At 35.4% G+C, this 20,798-nt stretch overlaps 1 long non-coding RNA gene across 1 annotated transcript; it reads left to right on the top strand.

The window, feature by feature from the left end:
• Positions 1–15,157: 15,157 nt before the first annotated feature.
• LOC134965634 (uncharacterized) lies at positions 15,158–18,886 on the top strand. The gene is made up of 3 exons (XR_010188474.1): positions 15,158–15,378; positions 16,496–16,555; positions 17,637–18,886. It is a non-coding gene; the product is annotated as an uncharacterized LOC134965634 (long non-coding RNA).
• The last annotated feature ends 1,912 nt before the right edge of the window (positions 18,887–20,798 follow it).

Raw genomic sequence — 20,798 nt, 5'->3', positions numbered from 1 at the left:
CTTCCGAAACTACATAAAGATGCCAATAACCCTCCGGGAAGGCCAATAGTATCTTCAATTGGATCTTTAACATCAAATCTTTCAAAATACATAGACTGTTTCCTTCAACCTATGGTTGAATTACAGAGGAGTTTCCTGAAGGATACCATGAGCATGTTACAGCTTCTAGAAGGTGTTAAATGGAATGAGACCTATTTCCTCTGTACTAGTGACATTAATTCACTGTATACATGTATCAACCACGAAGATGGCATGGTTGCTACCAGACATTATCTTTCTACAAAATCAAACTTAAATAATAAACAAATCAATTTCATCCTTGGCAGCATCAACTTCATCCTAAGACACAATTACTTCTGGAACAATGGATAATTCTACTTGCAACAGCATGGGACAGCAATGGGAACATCAATTTCCCCCAGTTATGCAAATGTATTTGTCGCAAACTGGGAGGATGAAACCATATGGCAAAGCAATGTATACAAAGAACATATCATTAAGTGGCATTGTTATATCGATTACATTTTCTTTTTATGGGATGGAACAGATCAAAAATTGAAGGAATTTATACAATACACAAATTGCAATAACCTTGATTCGGAATTTACAACATCATACAGTAAAGAAATGTTAGTATTTCTTAATTTGGAAATCTTCATTGAAAATATCAATATTGAGACTAGGATACATTTCACAGTAGTGAATGGTAATAACATGGAGGCCAATTTAAGAGATTGCGACGCAACTGTTCAAAGGATGTATTATTCAATGAACAAAGCCAAGGTCTAAAAAACTAATTTGAATAGAAAACAACTAATTAAATACACACCAAGACAACCTGAAATAGTGGAATCAAGTTTGTGTTTCATTACCCAATACAACGGCAATTCTAAAAAAAGTGGAAGAAATCCTTCTTAAACATTGGCATGTTCTAGAATTAGATGAAGACTTAAAGAAACTTATTCCTACGAGATCGAAAGTCATCTATAAAAAAGGATGCACATTGAATCAAGATCTTACAAGAAGCTTCAGCCCACCTGAGACATTAAAAGTGAAAGAGAATAAAGGTTTTTATTTCTGTCTTAATTGTGTAGGTTGTAGAAACAAAGTGGGAACAACTAAACCTACAAAAGAATTTAAATCAAACCAAAGCATGAATATACCATAAAAGACAAAATAACATGGTCCTGCCCACATATTACTAAATACTGGTCTGAAGTCTTTGACTTCACCAATAAGGTCCTTAACACTCGCCTTACCCCGGACCCTACCTTGGCGTTATTTCATATTGTTCCCTCTTCTATTCCCCCCTACGTCTTAGGCCACATTCTAATTGCTACTCGCACTAACCTGGCCCAGCTCTGGAAACAACCTGTGCATCCCACTTTAATACCAGTTATCCACAAAACAAATCACCACTACCTTATGGAGACTGAATATATCCCCCACAACAACATTGCTTCCCCCTGGAAGAATTGGTCCCTGTGGCAGCAGTTTGTCACTGTTGGCGAGGGATCTCATCACTTTCACAACCTATCTTCAAATGATCACTCTTTCTGTAATTTAATTGAACAACCGGATAGTGAGTAACGAGTCAGTATGTCTACTTCCTGAATTCCCTTCCCAAAATTATTATAGTTCTGCACCTCTCCCTTCTCAACTCAGGTTTTCACTAGGTTTTATATATGTACCTTCCCCCTCTCTTTTCCTCTTTAACAGCCCCTCCTTATTGTGCTATAAAATATGTAAACCTATGTGTTATTACTGTTACATCTCTGTGCTCCTCGCACCAAAAAATTATGATTTCTGCTACTGCATGTATACTTGCTGGGTGTACCATGTCCCTTTCCCCTTTGGATGTTTCTCTTGACTTCTATCTAGATTATGGACGTATATGCATTTTGAATTTACTGTATGCTCCCTGCCCCCCACCCTTCCCTCCTGCACCCCTCTATTTCTACCTCTTTGATATGCTGTATGATGTACTGCTTATTCCCCTCTTTATTTTTGTACCCCATAAAACTGTTATCTTTTTTTCAATAAAAATTATTGTTGTTAAAAAAAAATAACATGTGAAAGTGAAGGAGTAGTTTATTTATTGGAATGTCCATGTGGCATCCAATACATGGTACAAACTAAAATAAAGCTGAAAATTTTAGTGGGAGAACATATAAACAACATTAAAAAAGGAATGACCACCCACAGTGTTACACAACATTTTTTGGAATGTCATCATAAGGGCAGAAATTTGTAGAGATACAAAAAGTAAATCAGGATTGGAGAGGAGGAAGTATTGTGGACTCTGAAAAAAAATGAAACATGCTGGATCTACGCTCTAAAAACCCTACACCAATGGGTATGAACGTTGATTTTGAATTGAACCCTTTCCTTTAATATATCATACACATAAGCACATTACTTACATTACTTTCTACAGTTTTATTTTTATTTTTTTTATTTTATTTAAAGTACAGATTTTCAAAAAGCTAAGTCTTTTATGACATGCAGTTCCCACTATTCTAAAGGACTTCCTGTTACTGGACATGCGTTTTTTTTTTTTTATTATATACATATAAAGTTTGATTTGAATATGACCCTTAAATAAGGATCAGGGAACATTAGGCTTTCATCCTCGAAAAAGTAGCACTCAGCTACAAAACGCATTTTAGCCAGGAATGGACCCATCACAGGCATTGTCTCCACGAACTGAGTCTGCACCCATCAGCGGCATCTGATATTACCAACAGCTGCTGATGCACTGAGAAGTCCCACCGTTAATGCATTCCGGCTCACTATGGCTTTCACGGCCGTTCCGACATCATTAGCCGCCGCCGCACCGCTAATTCATCCCTGCTCACCATGGCAGTACTTAAGATAGGGACGTGATGAGCCCAGACCAAGCCCCAGACACTGAGCTAACTGAAAACAGACCCGGAGGAACCGCGTGATTAGCACTAACAGGCAGAGTAAGTAGCAATAGCATACTTTTCTGTCAAATGAAAAGTGACAGGTAACCATGCCTTCTCGCCACCTACTCTCAGCCTACTCTCTGCCCAGACCCCACCCCCATCACCGCCCATAACACCCCCCCCGACACTCCCTGTTTTACACCCATTTTTAATATAAATTGAATATAAATGTCATCATTTGATATCAGTTTTTTCATTAGTCATAGGCCGATCACAAAAGTATCTTGCAAGATGTGTTTTGTCAGATAAGACTCATAGGTTTGAAATAAAGCCACAGTATGTCACACAGTACTGCAATTCGAAAAAAATGGGTGAAAAAAAGCATATTACATTTTAGCAAGACCTGTTGTTTAAGATAAGAAATAGGCCACACGACCTCCCCAGTGCCTTTGTGCAAAATTAACACTTTGATATTACACATATTAAATAATATGTTGGTTTAGTCTTGGACAGCTTTGATAATCCGCGCCAGTATTCAGTGTGCTTAGTTATTATTTATACAGCTTAACTGTAAGACAGTTAATTATAAAGCACTTAATTACAAGACACAGCATTTTGTGTTTTAAAATGACTTTTTTTCTTCATTTTAACAAGTCATTGGTGATGGGGGAGAGTGAGACTTGCTGTTTAAGATAAGAGCTAGGCTACACAACCTCCCTGCATTTGGTGTTAATAATATTATATGTAGAGATCATTAGGTCAGCTATTTGTAACTTGTCCATTTAAAACAAGTTTTTTTTTTCTTATATTCACCAAATCAGCATTTTGTGTTTTAAAATGGCTTTTTTTTCCTTCTTTTTAACAAGTCGATGCTTTAGTTTCTACATTTCAAAGAGTCACAATAAAGGTTCCTTTCTATTATTAGTGCGCCAAATACAACAATACTTTTATCTTCTCTCTCATGGTCATATCAGTTATTAACCACTTCTTAACTGTTTGATATATTTTCAAAAATGTCCTCAAAATTGCTGCTTTTTAATTATGAAATGATGCAAATAATAGCTATTTAAACAACAATTAGTACAATATTATTACCAAATATGCATCTTTGTAAATAAAATGACACTGAATAAGGCTGAAACAGTGTAATTTATATAATGTGATCACTTAAAAAAATCAGTTTAGATAGATAGATAGATAGATATTTACTTACAGATGGAGCCATGCTAGTCATGGCTCCGTCTGTGACTAGGGGTGCGCCTATCACATATGAGGCAAACCCCTACAAACTCATAAAAGATTCGTTTAAAAGAGGCACACAAGAAGCAAAAATTGATGAGCATTTAAATTCAAAAAAACTTATGGAAAATATAGAACTAAAAGAAAAATCATCAGGAAAAAGATCACAAAAAAGGAACTATCAGTTCATTGATTCGTCAGATGAGGAAGATCAAGCAATAGATGATTTTTTTAGAAATGGTTTGGGTCACAGAGAAACTGCCAGATCCAATAAAAGATTCCCAGAAGAAGCAAAGAAACAATTATTCATCATAAAAAGAGGCAAGAGAGGAGCAACAAGGACAAAGAAGCAGCAGATAAAAGACATTGATCCGTCAAGCAATGAGAATAAAACCATTTTCAATTTGAGTGATCAAACATTAACATCAGAAGAAATATCAGTTCTGAAAAAGGTTTGAAATTTGCACCACATCCACCATCAGTAAATTTGATTTATTCATTGACACAGAAATTTATTCGCAAATTATGCATTAAAAAATATTTTGCTTAGTGCCTAGTCACTAGACAGATTATAAATACAACTACTGAATACCAACATACAGACTTCAGACCTCCATCAAAATTTAATCCAACCCATATGAAAGGACCGCATATGGAAAGTTTCCAAAAACTAGTAGAAAAAGACATCGCTGAACTACCAGAAAAAATGAAAACAAGATTCAACTTTTCAATTAAAGAAAGATAAGGTTTAAAAAGTCTAAAAGATGACAAGAACCTAATAATCAAGCAAGCTGATAAAGGGGGAGGAATCGTACTCTTGAGCAAAGTTCAGTATGAACAAGAACTAGAAAGGCTTTTACCAGAAAATTATTTCTATAAAAAATTAACAGCAGACCCTACAAAAACATTTGAACAACTATTAAATCAGGAATTGACAGAAGGTTTGGAACTTGGTATTATAAACAAAAAAGAATACGATTTCATCAATATACAAAATCCAAAGATACCAATGATTTACTATCTTCCGAAACTACATAAAGATGCCAATAACCCTCCGGGAAGGCCAATAGTATCTTCAATTGGATCTTTAACATCAAATCTTTCAAAATACATAGACTGTTTCCTTCAACCTATGGTTGAATTACAGAGGAGTTTCCTGAAGGATACCATGAGCATGTTACAGCTTCTAGAAGGTGTTAAATGGAATGAGACCTATTTCCTCTGTACTAGTGACATTAATTCACTGTATACATGTATCAACCACGAAGATGGCATGGTTGCTACCAGACATTATCTTTCTACAAAATCAAACTTAAATAATAAACAAATCAATTTCATCCTTGGCAGCATCAACTTCATCCTAAGACACAATTACTTCTGGAACAATGGATAATTCTACTTGCAACAGCATGGGACAGCAATGGGAACATCAATTTCCCCCAGTTATGCAAATGTATTTGTCGCAAACTGGGAGGATGAAACCATATGGCAAAGCAATGTATACAAAGAACATATCATTAAGTGGCATTGTTATATCGATTACATTTTCTTTTTATGGGATGGAACAGATCAAAAATTGAAGGAATTTATACAATACACAAATTGCAATAACCTTGATTCGGAATTTACAACATCATACAGTAAAGAAATGTTAGTATTTCTTAATTTGGAAATCTTCATTGAAAATATCAATATTGAGACTAGGATACATTTCACAGAAGTGAATGGTAATAACATGGAGGCCAATTTAAGAGATTGCGACGCAACTGTTCAAAGGATGTATTATTCAATGAACAAAGCCAAGGTCTAAAAAACTAATTTGAATAGAAAACAACTAATTAAATACACACCAAGACAACCTGAAATAGTGGAATCAAGTTTGTGTTTCATTACCCAATACAACGGCAATTATAAAAAAAGTGGAAGAAATCCTTCTTAAACATTGGCATGTTCTAGAATTAGATGAAGACTTAAAGAAACTTATTCCTACGAGATCGAAAGTCATCTATAAAAAAGGATGCACATTGAATCAAGATCTTACAAGAAGCTTCAGCCCACCTGAGACATTAAAAGTGAAAGAGAATAAAGGTTTTTATTTCTGTCTTAATTGTGTAGGTTGTAGAAACAAAGTGGGAACAACTAAACCTACAAAAGAATTTAAATCAAACCAAAGCATGAATATACCATAAAAGACAAAATAACATGGTCCTGCCCACATATTACTAAATACTGGTCTGAAGTCTTTGACTTCACCAATAAGGTCCTTAACACTCGCCTTACCCCGGACCCTACCTTGGCGTTATTTCATATTGTTCCCTCTTCTATTCCCCCCTACGTCTTAGGCCACATTCTAATTGCTACTCGCACTAACCTGGCCTAGCTCTGGAAACAACCTGTGCATCCCACTTTAATACCAGTTATCCACAAAACAAATCACCACTACCTTATGGAGACTGAATATATCCCCCACAACAACATTGCTTCCCCCTGGAAGAATTGGTCCCTGTGGCAGCAGTTTGTCACTGTTGGCGAGGGATCTCATCACTTTCACAACCTATCTTCAAATGATCACTCTTTCTGTAATTTAATTGAACAACCGGATAGTGAGTAACGAGTCAGTATGTCTACTTCCTGAATTCCCTTCCCAAAATTATTATAGTTCTGCACCTCTCCCTTCTCAACTCAGGTTTTCACTAGGTTTTATATATGTACCTTCCCCCTCTCTTTTCCTCTTTAACAGCCCCTCCTTATTGTGCTATAAAATATGTAAACCTATGTGTTATTACTGTTACATCTCTGTGCTCCTCGCACCAAAAAATTATGATTTCTGCTACTGCATGTATACTTGCTGGGTGTACCATGTCCCTTTCCCCTTTGGATGTTTCTCTTGACTTCTATCTAGATTATGGACGTATATGCATTTTGAATTTACTGTATGCTCCCTGCCCCCCACCCTTCCCTCCTGCACCCCTCTATTTCTACCTCTTTGATATGCTGTATGATGTACTGCTTATTCCCCTCTTTATTTTTGTACCCCATAAAACTGTTATCTTTTTTTCAATAAAAATTATTGTTGTTAAAAAAAAATAACATGTGAAAGTGAAGGAGTAGTTTATTTATTGGAATGTCCATGTGGCATCCAATACATGGTACAAACTAAAATAAAGCTGAAAATTTTAGTGGGAGAACATATAAACAACATTAAAAAAGGAATGACCACCCACAGTGTTACACAACATTTTTTGGAATGTCATCATAAGGGCAGAAATTTGTAGAGATACAAAAAGTAAATCAGGATTGGAGAGGAGGAAGTATTGTGGACTCTGAAAAAAAATGAAACATGCTGGATCTACGCTCTAAAAACCCTACACCAATGGGTATGAACGTTGATTTTGAATTGAACCCTTTCCTTTAATATATCATACACATAAGCACATTACTTACATTACTTTCTACAGTTTTATTTTTATTTTTTTTATTTTATTTAAAGTACAGATTTTCAAAAAGCTAAGTCTTTTATGACATGCAGTTCCCACTATTCTAAAGGACTTCCTGTTACTGGACATGCATTTTTTTTTTTTTATTATATACATATAAAGTTTGATTTGAATATGACCCTTAAATAAGGATCAGGGAACATTAGGCTTTCATCCTCGAAAAAGTAGCACTCAGCTACAAAACGCATTTTAGCCAGGAATGGACCCATCACAGGCATTGTCTCCACGAACTGAGTCTGCACCCATCAGCGGCGTCTGATATTACCAACAGCTGCTGATGCACTGAGAAGTCCCACCGTTAATGCATTCCGGCTCACTATGGCTTTCACGGCCGTTCCGACATCATTAGCCGCCGCCGCACCGCTAATTCATCCCTGCTCACCATGGCAGTACTTAAGATAGGGACGTGATGAGCCCAGACCAAGCCCCAGACACTGAGCTAACTGAAAACAGACCCGGAGGAACCGCGTGATTAGCACTAACAGGCAGAGTAAGTAGCAATAGCATACTTTTCTGTCAAATGAAAAGTGACAGGTAACCATGCCTTCTCGCCACCTACTCTCAGCCTACTCTCTGCCCAGACCCCACCCCCATCACCGCCCATAACACCCCCCCCGACACTCCCTGTTTTACACCCATTTTTAATATAAATTGAATATAAATGTCATCATTTGATATCAGTTTTTTCATTAGTCATAGGCCGATCACAAAAGTATCTTGCAAGATGTGTTTTGTCAGATAAGACTCATAGGTTTGAAATAAAGCCACAGTATGTCACACAGTACTGCAATTCGAAAAAAATGGGTGAAAAAAAGCATATTACATTTTAGCAAGACCTGTTGTTTAAGATAAGAAATAGGCCACACGACCTCCCCAGTGCCTTTGTGCAAAATTAACACTTTGATATTACACATATTAAATAATATGTTGGTTTAGTCTTGGACAGCTTTGATAATCCGCGCCAGTATTCAGTGTGCTTAGTTATTATTTATACAGCTTAACTGTAAGACAGTTAATTATAAAGCACTTAATTACAAGACACAGCATTTTGTGTTTTAAAATGACTTTTTTTCTTCATTTTAACAAGTCATTGGTGATGGGGGAGAGTGAGACTTGCTGTTTAAGATAAGAGCTAGGCTACACAACCTCCCTGCATTTGGTGTTAATAATATTATATGTAGAGATCATTAGGTCAGCTATTTGTAACTTGTCCATTTAAAACAAGTTTTTTTTTTCTTATATTCACCAAATCAGCATTTTGTGTTTTAAAATGGCTTTTTTTTCCTTCTTTTTAACAAGTCGATGCTTTAGTTTCTACATTTCAAAGAGTCACAATAAAGGTTCCTTTCTATTATTAGTGCGCCAAATACAACAATACTTTTATCTTCTCTCTCATGGTCATATCAGTTATTAACCACTTCTTAACTGTTTGATATATTTTCAAAAATGTCCTCAAAATTGCTGCTTTTTAATTATGAAATGATGCAAATAATAGCTATTTAAACAACAATTAGTACAATATTATTACCAAATATGCATCTTTGTAAATAAAATGACACTGAATAAGGCTGAAACAGTGTAATTTATATAATGTGATCACTTAAAAAAATCAGTTTAGATAGATAGATAGATAGATATTTACTTACAGATGGAGCCATGCTAGTCATGGCTCCGTCTGTGACTAGGGGTGCACCTATCACATATGAGGCAAACCCCTACAAACTCATAAAAGATTCGTTTAAAAGAGGCACACAAGAAGCAAAAATTGATGAGCATTTAAATTCAAAAAAACTTATGGAAAATATAGAACTAAAAGAAAAATCATCAGGAAAAAGATCACAAAAAAGGAACTATCAGTTCATTGATTCGTCAGATGAGGAAGATCAAGCAATAGATGATTTTTTTAGAAATGGTTTGGGTCACAGAGAAACTGCCAGATCCAATAAAAGATTCCCAGAAGAAGCAAAGAAACAATTATTCATCATAAAAAGAGGCAAGAGAGGAGCAACAAGGACAAAGAAGCAGCAGATAAAAGACATTGATCCGTCAAGCAATGAGAATAAAACCATTTTCAATTTGAGTGATCAAACATTAACATCAGAAGAAATATCAGTTCTGAAAAAGGTTTGAAATTTGCACCACATCCACCATCAGTAAATTTGATTTATTCATTGACACAGAAATTTATTCGCAAATTATGCATTAAAAAATATTTTGCTTAGTGCCTAGTCACTAGACAGATTATAAATACAACTACTGAATACCAACATACAGACTTCAGACCTCCATCAAAATTTAATCCAACCCATATGAAAGGACCGCATATGGAAAGTTTCCAAAAACTAGTAGAAAAAGACATCGCTGAACTACCAGAAAAAATGAAAACAAGATTCAACTTTTCAATTAAAGAAAGATAAGGTTTAAAAAGTCTAAAAGATGACAAGAACCTAATAATCAAGCAAGCTGATAAAGGGGGAGGAATCGTACTCTTGAGCAAAGTTCAGTATGAACAAGAACTAGAAAGGCTTTTACCAGAAAATTATTCCTATAAAAAATTAACAGCAGACCCTACAAAAACATTTGAACAACTATTAAATCAGGAATTGACAGAAGGTTTGGAACTTGGTATTGTAAACAAAAAAGAATACGATTTCATCAATATACAAAATCCAAAGATACCAATGATTTACTATCTTCCGAAACTACATAAAGATGCCAATAACCCTCCGGGAAGGCCAATAGTATCTTCAATTGGATCTTTAACATCAAATCTTTCAAAACACATAGACTGTTTCCTTCAACCTATGGTTGAATTACAGAGGAGTTTCCTGAAGGATACCATGAGCATGTTACAGCTTCTAGAAGGTGTTAAAGGAATGAGACCTATTTCCTCTGTACTAGTGACATTAATTCACTGTATACATGTATCAACCACGAAGATGGCATGGTTGCTACCAGACATTATCTTTCTACAAAATCAAACTTAAATAATAAACAAATCAATTTCATCCTTGGCAGCATCAACTTCATCCTAAGACACAATTACTTCTGGAACAATGGATAATTCTACTTGCAACAGCATGGGACAGCAATGGGAACATCAATTTCCCCCAGTTATGCAAATGTATTTGTCGCAAACTGGGAGGATGAAACCATATGGCAAAGCAATGTATACAAAGAACATATCATTAAGTGGCATTGTTATATCGATTACATTTTCTTTTTATGGGATGGAACAGATCAAAAATTGAAGGAATTTATACAATACACAAATTGCAATAACCTTGATTCGGAATTTACAACATCATACAGTAAAGAAATGTTAGTATTTCTTAATTTGGAAATCTTCATTGAAAATATCAATATTGAGACTAGGATACATTTCACAGAAGTCAATGGTAATAACATGGAGGCCAATTTAAGAGATTGCGACGCAACTGTTCAAAGGATGTATTATTCAATGAACAAAGCCAAGGTCTAAAAAACTAATTTGAATAGAAAACAACTAATTAAATACACACCAAGACAACCTGAAATAGTGGAATCAAGTTTGTGTTTCATTACCCAATACAACGGCAATTATAAAAAAAAGTGGAAGAAATCCTTCTTAAACATTGGCATGTTCTAGAATTAGATGAAGACTTAAAGAAACTTATTCCTACGAGATCGAAAGTCATCTATAAAAAAGGATGCACATTGAATCAAGATCTTACAAGAAGCTTCAGCCCACCTGAGACATTAAAAGTGAAAGAGAATAAAGGTTTTTATTTCTGTCTTAATTGTGTAGGTTGTAGAAACAAAGTGGGAACAACTAAACCTACAAAAGAATTTAAATCAAACCAAAGCATGAATATACCATAAAAGACAAAATAACATGGTCCTGCCCACATATTACTAAATACTGGTCTGAAGTCTTTGACTTCACCAATAAGGTCCTTAACACTCGCCTTACCCCGGACCCTACCTTGGCGTTATTTCATATTGTTCCCTCTTCTATTCCCCCCTACGTCTTAGGCCACATTCTAATTGCTACTCGCACTAACCTGGCCCAGCTCTGGAAACAACCTGTGCATCCCACTTTAATACCAGTTATCCACAAAACAAATCACCACTACCTTATGGAGACTGAATATATCCCCCACAACAACATTGCTTCCCCCTGGAAGAATTGGTCCCTGTGGCAGCAGTTTGTCACTGTTGGCGAGGGATCTCATCACTTTCACAACCTATCTTCAAATGATCACTCTTACTGTAATTTAATTGAACAACCGGATAGTGAGTAACGAGTCAGTATGTCTACTTCCTGAATTCCCTTCCCAAAATTATTATAGTTCTGCACCTCTCCCTTCTCAACTCAGGTTTTCACTAGGTTTTATATATGTACCTTCCCCCTCTCTTTTCCTCTTTAACAGCCCCTCCTTATTGTGCTATAAAATATGTAAACCTATGTGTTATTACTGTTACATCTCTGTGCTCCTCGCACCAAAAAATTATGATTTCTGCTACTGCATGTATACTTGCTGGGTGTACCATGTCCCTTTCCCCTTTGGATGTTTCTCTTGACTTCTATCTAGATTATGGACGTATATGCATTTTGAATTTACTGTATGCTCCCTGCCCCCCACCCTTCCCTCCTGCACCCCTCTATTTCTACCTCTTTGATATGCTGTATGATGTACTGCTTATTCCCCTCTTTATTTTTGTACCCCATAAAACTGTTATCTTTTTTTCAATAAAAATTATTGTTGTTAAAAAAAAATAACATGTGAAAGTGAAGGAGTAGTTTATTTATTGGAATGTCCATGTGGCATCCAATACATGGTACAAACTAAAATAAAGCTGAAAATTTTAGTGGGAGAACATATAAACAACATTAAAAAAGGAATGACCACCCACAGTGTTACACAACATTTTTTGGAATGTCATCATAAGGGCAGAAATTTGTAGAGATACAAAAAGTAAATCAGGATTGGAGAGGAGGAAGTATTGTGGACTCTGAAAAAAAATGAAACATGCTGGATCTACAATCTAAAAACCCTACACCAATGGGTATGAACGTTGATTTTGAATTGAACCCTTTCCTTTAATATATCATACACATAAGCACATTACTTACATTACTTTCTACAGTTTTATTTTTATTTTTTTTATTTTATTTAAAGTACAGATTTTCAAAAAGCTAAGTCTTTTATGACATGCAGTTCCCACTATTCTAAAGGACTTCCTGTTACTGGACATGCGTTTTTTTTTTTATTATATACATATAAAGTTTGATTTGAATATGACCCTTAAATAAGGATCAGGGAACATTAGGCTTTCATCCTCGAAAAAGTAGCACTCAGCTACAAAACGCATTTTAGCCAGGAATGGACCCATCACAGGCATTGTCTCCACGAACTGAGTCTGCACCCATCAGCGGTGTCTGATATTACCAACAGCTGCTGATGCACTGAGAAGTCCCACCGTTAATGCATTCCGGCTCACTATGGCTTTCACGGCCATTCCGACATCATTAGCCGCCGCCGCACCGCTAATTCATCCCTGCTCACCATGGCAGTACTTAAGATAGGGACGTGATGAGCCCAGACCAAGCCCCAGACACTGAGCTAACTGAAAACAGACCCGGAGGAACCGCGTGATTAGCACTAACAGGCAGAGTAAGTAGCAATAGCATACTTTTCTGTCAAATGAAAAGTGACAGGTAACCATGCCTTCTCGCCACCTACTCTCAGCCTACTCTCTGCACAGACCCCACCCCCATCACCGCCCATAACACCCCCCCCCCGACACTCCCTGTTTTACACCCATTTTTAATATAAATTGAATATAAATGTCATCATTTGATATCAGTTTTTTCATTAGTCATAGGCCGATCACAAAAGTATCTTGCAAGATGTGTTTTGTCAGATAAGACTCATAGGTTTGAAATAAAGCCACAGTATGTCACACAGTACTGCAATTCGAAAAAAATGGGTGAAAAAAAGCATATTACATTTTAGCAAGACCTGTTGTTTAAGATAAGAAATAGGCCACACGACCTCCCCAGTGCCTTTGTGCAAAATTAACACTTTGATATTACACATATTAAATAATATGTTGGTTTAGTCTTGGACAGCTTTGATAATCCGCGCCAGTATTCAGTGTGCTTAGTTATTATTTATACAGCTTAACTGTAAGACAGTTAATTATAAAGCACTTAATTACAAGACACAGCATTTTGTGTTTTAAAATGACTTTTTTTCTTCTTTTTAACAAGTCATTGGTGATGGGGGAGAGTGAGACTTGCTGTTTAAGATAAGAGCTAGGCTACACAACCTCCCTGCATTTGGTGTTAATAATATTATATGTAGAGATCATTAGGTCAGCTATTTGTAACTTGTCCATTTAAAACAAGTTTTTTTTTCTTATATTCACCAAATCAGCATTTTGTGTTTTAAAATGGCTTTTTTTTCCTTCTTTTTAACAAGTCACTAGTGCTGGGGGTATAGCAAGAACTGTTGTTTAAGATAAGAAATAGGCCACATGACCTCCCCAGTGCCTTTGTGCAAAATTAACACTTTGATATTACACATATTAAATAATATGTTGGTTTAGTCTTGGACAGCTTTGATAAACTGTGCCACTATTCAGTGTGCTTAGTTATTATTTATACATCTTAGCTGTAAGACAGTTAATTATAAAGCACTTGATAAAAATAATACAAGATTAGAAGTACTTGACATTTTTTTTACTCATAGGTTTGAAAAAAGCCACAGTATGTCACACAGCACTGCTATTCGAAAAAAATAGCACGGCATCTTGATAAAATTCTCTCTTGCAAATGTATTTTTATTTTTATGTTTAAAGCATATTACATTTTTTCTGACAGCCAAACGACTGCAGTACACAACATTTTTTGGGCAGCGTGCTGTTGCTAATAATAATAATATTCTGTTTTACACGGTGATACATGTAACATACTCCATTCGGTGTTAATAATATTATATGTAGAGATCAATTAGGTCAGATATTTGTAACTTGTCCATTTAAAATAAGGTGTTTTTTTCTTACATTCACCGAATCATTGTTGTGTGGATCATGTTTCTCTTACATAGTATCTGTTGTTGTAGATAAGCTATGCTACACACACCCTGATAGCATTTGTGTTAATAGAAAATAAAAAAAAACTGTAATACATTTGATGCATTTATGGGCCTCTGGTGACATCTAGTCGTCTATATATAGTTGTACACTACTTGTTGAATGTATTATGTGTGTGAACCATATTATATATTTTTCTATTTTTTATTTATTTTTTAATATATACATGGTCAGGCAAGTCATATACACAGTTAATATATAATATATACATATATACATGTCCAGACATGTCTAGGCAAATAACTTATGTTTGTTAAATTCACAATGTGCAATATATTCACAAAAATATCACCATATCTTGTTTATATTTAATATTAAGAGCGTATAATTTCTAATAAGTTGATAAAATAAAAATAAAAACACTGCACAGCTGGGGAGAAGTTATGTTAATTTTATGAAAAATAGTTTAATTGTACAATGACATATGTGGGCTGTGGCATAGCACAGGGGTTACTGTGTCATTCTGTAGGGCAGCTGAGTCACCAAAATTATTGCTATATAGGTTGTGGCTCAACACTGTATGGACACATGAACTGAAAACTCTCTGGGTCGCTGTCTGTGAGGGAGTGTTGAAATTGTTCACTGAGAAAAAGGTAATAATTACATTTTATTTTATAAATAGCATCAGCGCTATCATGTTAATGCTACTATTATTACTATCATTATTTTATTAATTGTATGGATTTTGTTTTATATATATTTATATATATAAATACATATATATATATATATATAAATAAGGAACATAGTGATATGTGATGTTATTGTGTATGCATGTTGCTTATAGCATGCTGCAATGATATGCTTGATCTTACTAATTTGTTTAATTTAATATTTTATTAATTGTATGAATTTTGTCATATATGTGTGTTTATATATATATATATATATATATATAAAACATTGTGGTGTGTGCTGTTATTGTGTATGCATGTTGATTATAGCATGTTGCAATGATATGCTTGATCTTATGAATATCCTTACAAAGAATTAAGGTTCAAAAAGGGTTTTGATTACCTAAAGGATAAAAAAAGGGGCAGACTAGATGGGCCAAGTGGTTCTTATCTGGCGTCAAATTCTATGTTTCTATGTTTCAAATTCTATGTCTTATTAATTTGTTTGCATGATGTTTCATACTTTTGATATGCATTATTCTGATCTATGCTCGGGGGGGGTGTTGCTTATAGCATGCTTCAATGATGTTTGGTCTTACTATTTGTTTAAATGTTGTTGCAAATATTGCTTAAATGTTACATACTTTTGTAGTGCATGCTGTTCGTGTGTATGCATGTTGATTATATTTGATTATAGCATGTTGAAATGATATGTTTGGTCTTAATATTTTGTTTAAATGATGTTACATGGTTTTGGAATGCAAGTATGTATACTAAAAATTTATTCTGTTATATGTTGACACATGTTTTGGATTTTTGTTCTGTTATATTTTGACTGTTGTACTGATTTTAATCCACAAGATGCAGCATTTGGAGCTGCTTCTATTTTGACGGTTGTTCTGGTTTTAATACACAAGATGGTAGCATTTTCAACTGCTTCTATTTTGACTTGTGATCTGGGTATAATACACAAGATGGCAGCACTTAACAACAATTGTGTTTTATAAGTGGTCATTTTAAATAGTGGCATGTGTTACATCTACAAAAGTATAGATAAAATCCAATGACAATGTGTGAATAATTTTATGTATTGCAGAATTGTGCAGAACTGGCTAAAAAGTTTATTTGAGGCAACAATTTGATCATCATAATGCAGGTTTGTGTTTAATTGGTGTTTTATTAATGTTTTATCTGTTTAAAATCTGTAACTTACTTTAAAAATATGTATATAGCAGTATTTTAAAGTTATTTCAGTGAATAATGATTTCAACTCAGAGAGGTTTAAAAATGTATAAAACCATTAACCAGGACACATTAAAAAAAATAAAAATATTTTTTTATTTTTTTTAGAACCAAAAGAGTTGAGCAGACTCTGACAATAATACATTTCAGATTCTGATGAGCTAACTAGTTTTCAATACCAGCCTTTGAAGAGTGATTTAAAAGTATGAACAGCATTTTTATAGTGGATACAAGATTGACATTTATTATTAAAATTATAATTTCCCATATTTAACCAACCACAGGATCTGTAAATGGAGACAAGACAGAAACAAATTAACCAAATGGAGCTAATTACGGGTTCACTACGATATGCCGGCGGTCAGGCTCCCGGCGCCGGGAGCCCGACCACTGGCTTACCGACAGTGTGGCAAGCGCAAATGAGCCCCTTGTGGGCTCGCTGCGCTCGCTACGTGCACCACACTATTTTATTCTCCCTCCAGGGGGGTCGTGGACCCCCACGAGGGAGAATAAGTGTCAGTATTCCGGCTGTCAGGATCCTAGCGCAGGTCTACTGTGCGCCGGGATCCCGACAGCTGGCATACTGAAGACCACCCGCTAATTACATGTTTGGTGCAGATATTTCAGCATACCAAAATGCATTTCCAACATCATTTCCAGTCTGATAGCAGCTGTAAGTACTGTAGTTAAACATATTGTCCGGAAAATGTTTTTATCTTTTTTTTTAAAAGATAGTAATTATACTTGTTTGTGGTCAATAGATAATCCGACAAGTCCAAACAGATGTGGGACCATACAGAGTCTCTTATTGGATGTCTTAAATTTGACACCATCGCAAATCTACATGACAGAACAGTTGCAATAGTGTTTTATACAAGGTGCATTAATCAAACTATGCTATATGATCACTGGTCTAAAGCAATTATTTTTTTCCAGAGCGCATGATATAAATCATACTGATGAATAGCTAATTTATATCATTATTATTGTTACAGATGCCAATGTAGCAAGTTGTTATGAACAAGCTATTATGACGGAGACTCAGGCTGCAGTCCAATCAATCACCGGCGGTACTACACTGCCACAGACTATCGACGATGACGTAGCCAATTTTCGTTGCTCAACACCACTGAACTACAGCCTAAAAGATGCTGAACCATTGATTATGAATTATGCATATTGTAATTCCAAGCCAAACAAACAAAAGAGAGGTATGCCACGCACAACACAGTGGGGTCGTGATCTAAATACTAAGCAGTATGGCAAAAGTCTGAAAAGAAAACTTCCCTATTCAGATGACATTCCAGCTAAGCGGCAACGCCTCTCAGTGATACATGATGACAACAGTGCTGAAATGCACAGTACACATAGCCTTAGTGACTATGCAATCCAGGACATTATCACAATTCCAGACACACCGGAAAATGAACATGCTGCCGGTACTAGTATTAATATTATAGTACCTGCAAAGAAATCTTGTAGAGTCTCAAGAAAAAAAAGTAATAATAACAAGTTTAGGCCAATGACACAAACTGAGATTATAAAATATCTGACACACAGGCTAGCCATATAACTATAACAGATACTCAGCAAGAAACCCTTTATACATACAGTATACAAAATAATTCAGAACCACTGAACAACCGGGGTTTTGCGGGGTCTGCATAACCTGGTTCTGCAGTATCAGAAGACGCTGTTCTAGAGACAGACGTTGTTGCATCACCTGACATTGTTATGCCGGTTGCTGCAACAATGTCTAATGTAGTGAACATTCAACAAAATACAAACAAAGTAGCAGAAATACAATACTATGCTTTGATGGGTAGACTATGGAAAGATGTCATGTTCATGGAGCAGATAACAAAATCCATATCTAGACTCATGAAGATGCTTAGCAGTTAAAGGCCATCACAGGTTTTTGAAAAATGTATTACTCCGTATATTGATGCCACAGCAAAAATTAGAAAACACTCAGACAAAACATGGTCATTTGTAAAGGAAAATATACATTACTTTGCTGAAGAACCGAAATGACTAGAACTGGTAGGCCGAAGTATGAAACATGTATTTCCAATCTGTAAACAGGCAAATCAAATAAAAAATGCTGTAATGTGAAAATTGTCATATAAAGATTCATACAGGCTATCAAAAGTAAAACAATCAATAGCTATGTAATTTAAATTCAGAAAACGTGATTTTCTGAGACAGCAGTTAAGCAACATGGCTACTGACTGAAATTATGACCTACTGCTGGGCTCCGTGATAGGTATAGAGCATAAGCCAACACAGACAGATCATATTACGCCAAACCAACTGCCAACACTTCCAGATATTATTGCACCATCATCTTCACCAGTACAAGGCATTATTGATCACGTCGACTCACCTGTACATGGTGCTGCACATAGGGCTGAGTCACCCAGTAATTACGAGGAAATGCACCCTGTTTTTTTAGAACCTATTGATAGCTTTGAATGTCAACACCCAAATTTCAGAGCAATATAATTCCATCATCATTATCATTTTGTCAATTTGAACAGGGTTACATCTTTTGTTCAGGGTATTCGGTCTGTACATGATGCTATTCATGCTATGCTTGATAACTTCCTGGTTGGCGTAGATCCTAATGACCGTGTCCAGTTAAGGTTGGAGGGTGGAGGTTTACATAATTCAATTTATTCACATAGGAAGCCGCACGAGACACTAGATGCCATTAGTTTCTTGAATCAAATAACGAACACGCTTCCAAGTAATGCTGAATTCTTAATATCAGAGGGATTAAGATTTGTGATCAGTGTTCTTAAGAACAGAATAGTAGGTGCGTTAACAGGGCGGAGCATGAGTCATAAACCATAAACATAAACATAAACCATAGACATAAACATAAACCTTATTATTGAAAAACGATCGCTTTTGTTGTATGATTTTAACAACATTGGTAACAATCTGTGTCTGGCCGCTAGTGTCTGCAAACTACTGGACAAAGATAACGCCAATGATTTTGTGATACATAAAAGAGCTCAAGACCTTCATGATGCTTTGAATCTTCCATATGACAAAGCAATTGGATTTAGCGATGTGGCGCTATTTGAAAAACAATTATTAGTAACAATTAAAATAATGTATTACAGTAATGGAGATTGGCATTACTTTTGCACAGATAGTCCGTACAAACAGAAAATAATTTTCATATTATGGCACAATAATCACTTCTACGGCATTCTAGACATTAAAACTTTTGTAGGGGCCCGATTCTTTTGCACATTTTGTCACACAGCGTACCATCTCAAAAATAACCACGAATGCCTATTCTTTTGTAAGTCGTGCCTCAGACAGGATTGTGTTGATTCTGTTATGTCTGCACTAAGGTGCTGGGTGTGTAGGGTATTTTGCCGGTCAACTGAATGTTTAGAGACACACAAGTCTCTAGCATTGTCTCACAAGATATCTTGTCTTGAACGATTGTATTGTGATCAGAGTGCGAAGTACACCACACCATCCCATTACTGCCAGGGTATGAAATGTCCTATATGCAAGGTATATATTGATGGTTTTGTGGATCATTTATTTTATATACAATGCATCAAACCTGAGAAACTTACAAAGAAATACAAATTTTATGATTTTGAGTGCATAAAAAAAAAAAAACAGGTGTTCACATACCAAATTACTGTTATGCTCTAACACTAATGGATGAGGAATCCTGGGAGTTTAGGGCCTTCCCTGCATTGATGATTTTGTAAAAACATTCATGAGACCGAAATTTGCGGATTAAACATTCATAGCCCATAATGTAGGGCATTATGATGCGTACTTTGTAATGCGGCAGTTAATTAAGAAGTAAATTAAGATCAATGTGCTGGCGCAAGGTCGTAAACTATTGTGCATAATGGCAACCGAATTAAAAATAACATTTATAGACTCTTTAAATTTTTTGTCCGTGCGTCTCAGTCGATTACCAAAAGCGATGGGTTTTGATGAAGTCAAAGGTAATTTTCCACATTTATTTAACACATCCGCTAACAAAATTACATAGGGATGATGACATCAGTAGAATATTTTGGTGTGCAGTATATGATGGCTGATGAGAAAACAGATTTTACATATTGGTATGAAAAAAGCAACCACAACCCCTTTAACTTTCAGGTTGAACATGC

The sequence above is a fragment of the Pseudophryne corroboree genome, chromosome 10, assembly GCF_028390025.1.
Source record: "Pseudophryne corroboree isolate aPseCor3 chromosome 10, aPseCor3.hap2, whole genome shotgun sequence".
NCBI lineage: Eukaryota > Metazoa > Chordata > Amphibia > Anura > Myobatrachidae > Pseudophryne > Pseudophryne corroboree.
The sequence above is the reverse complement of the archived record's forward strand: the minus strand, read 5'-3'. Positions and strand labels throughout refer to the sequence as shown.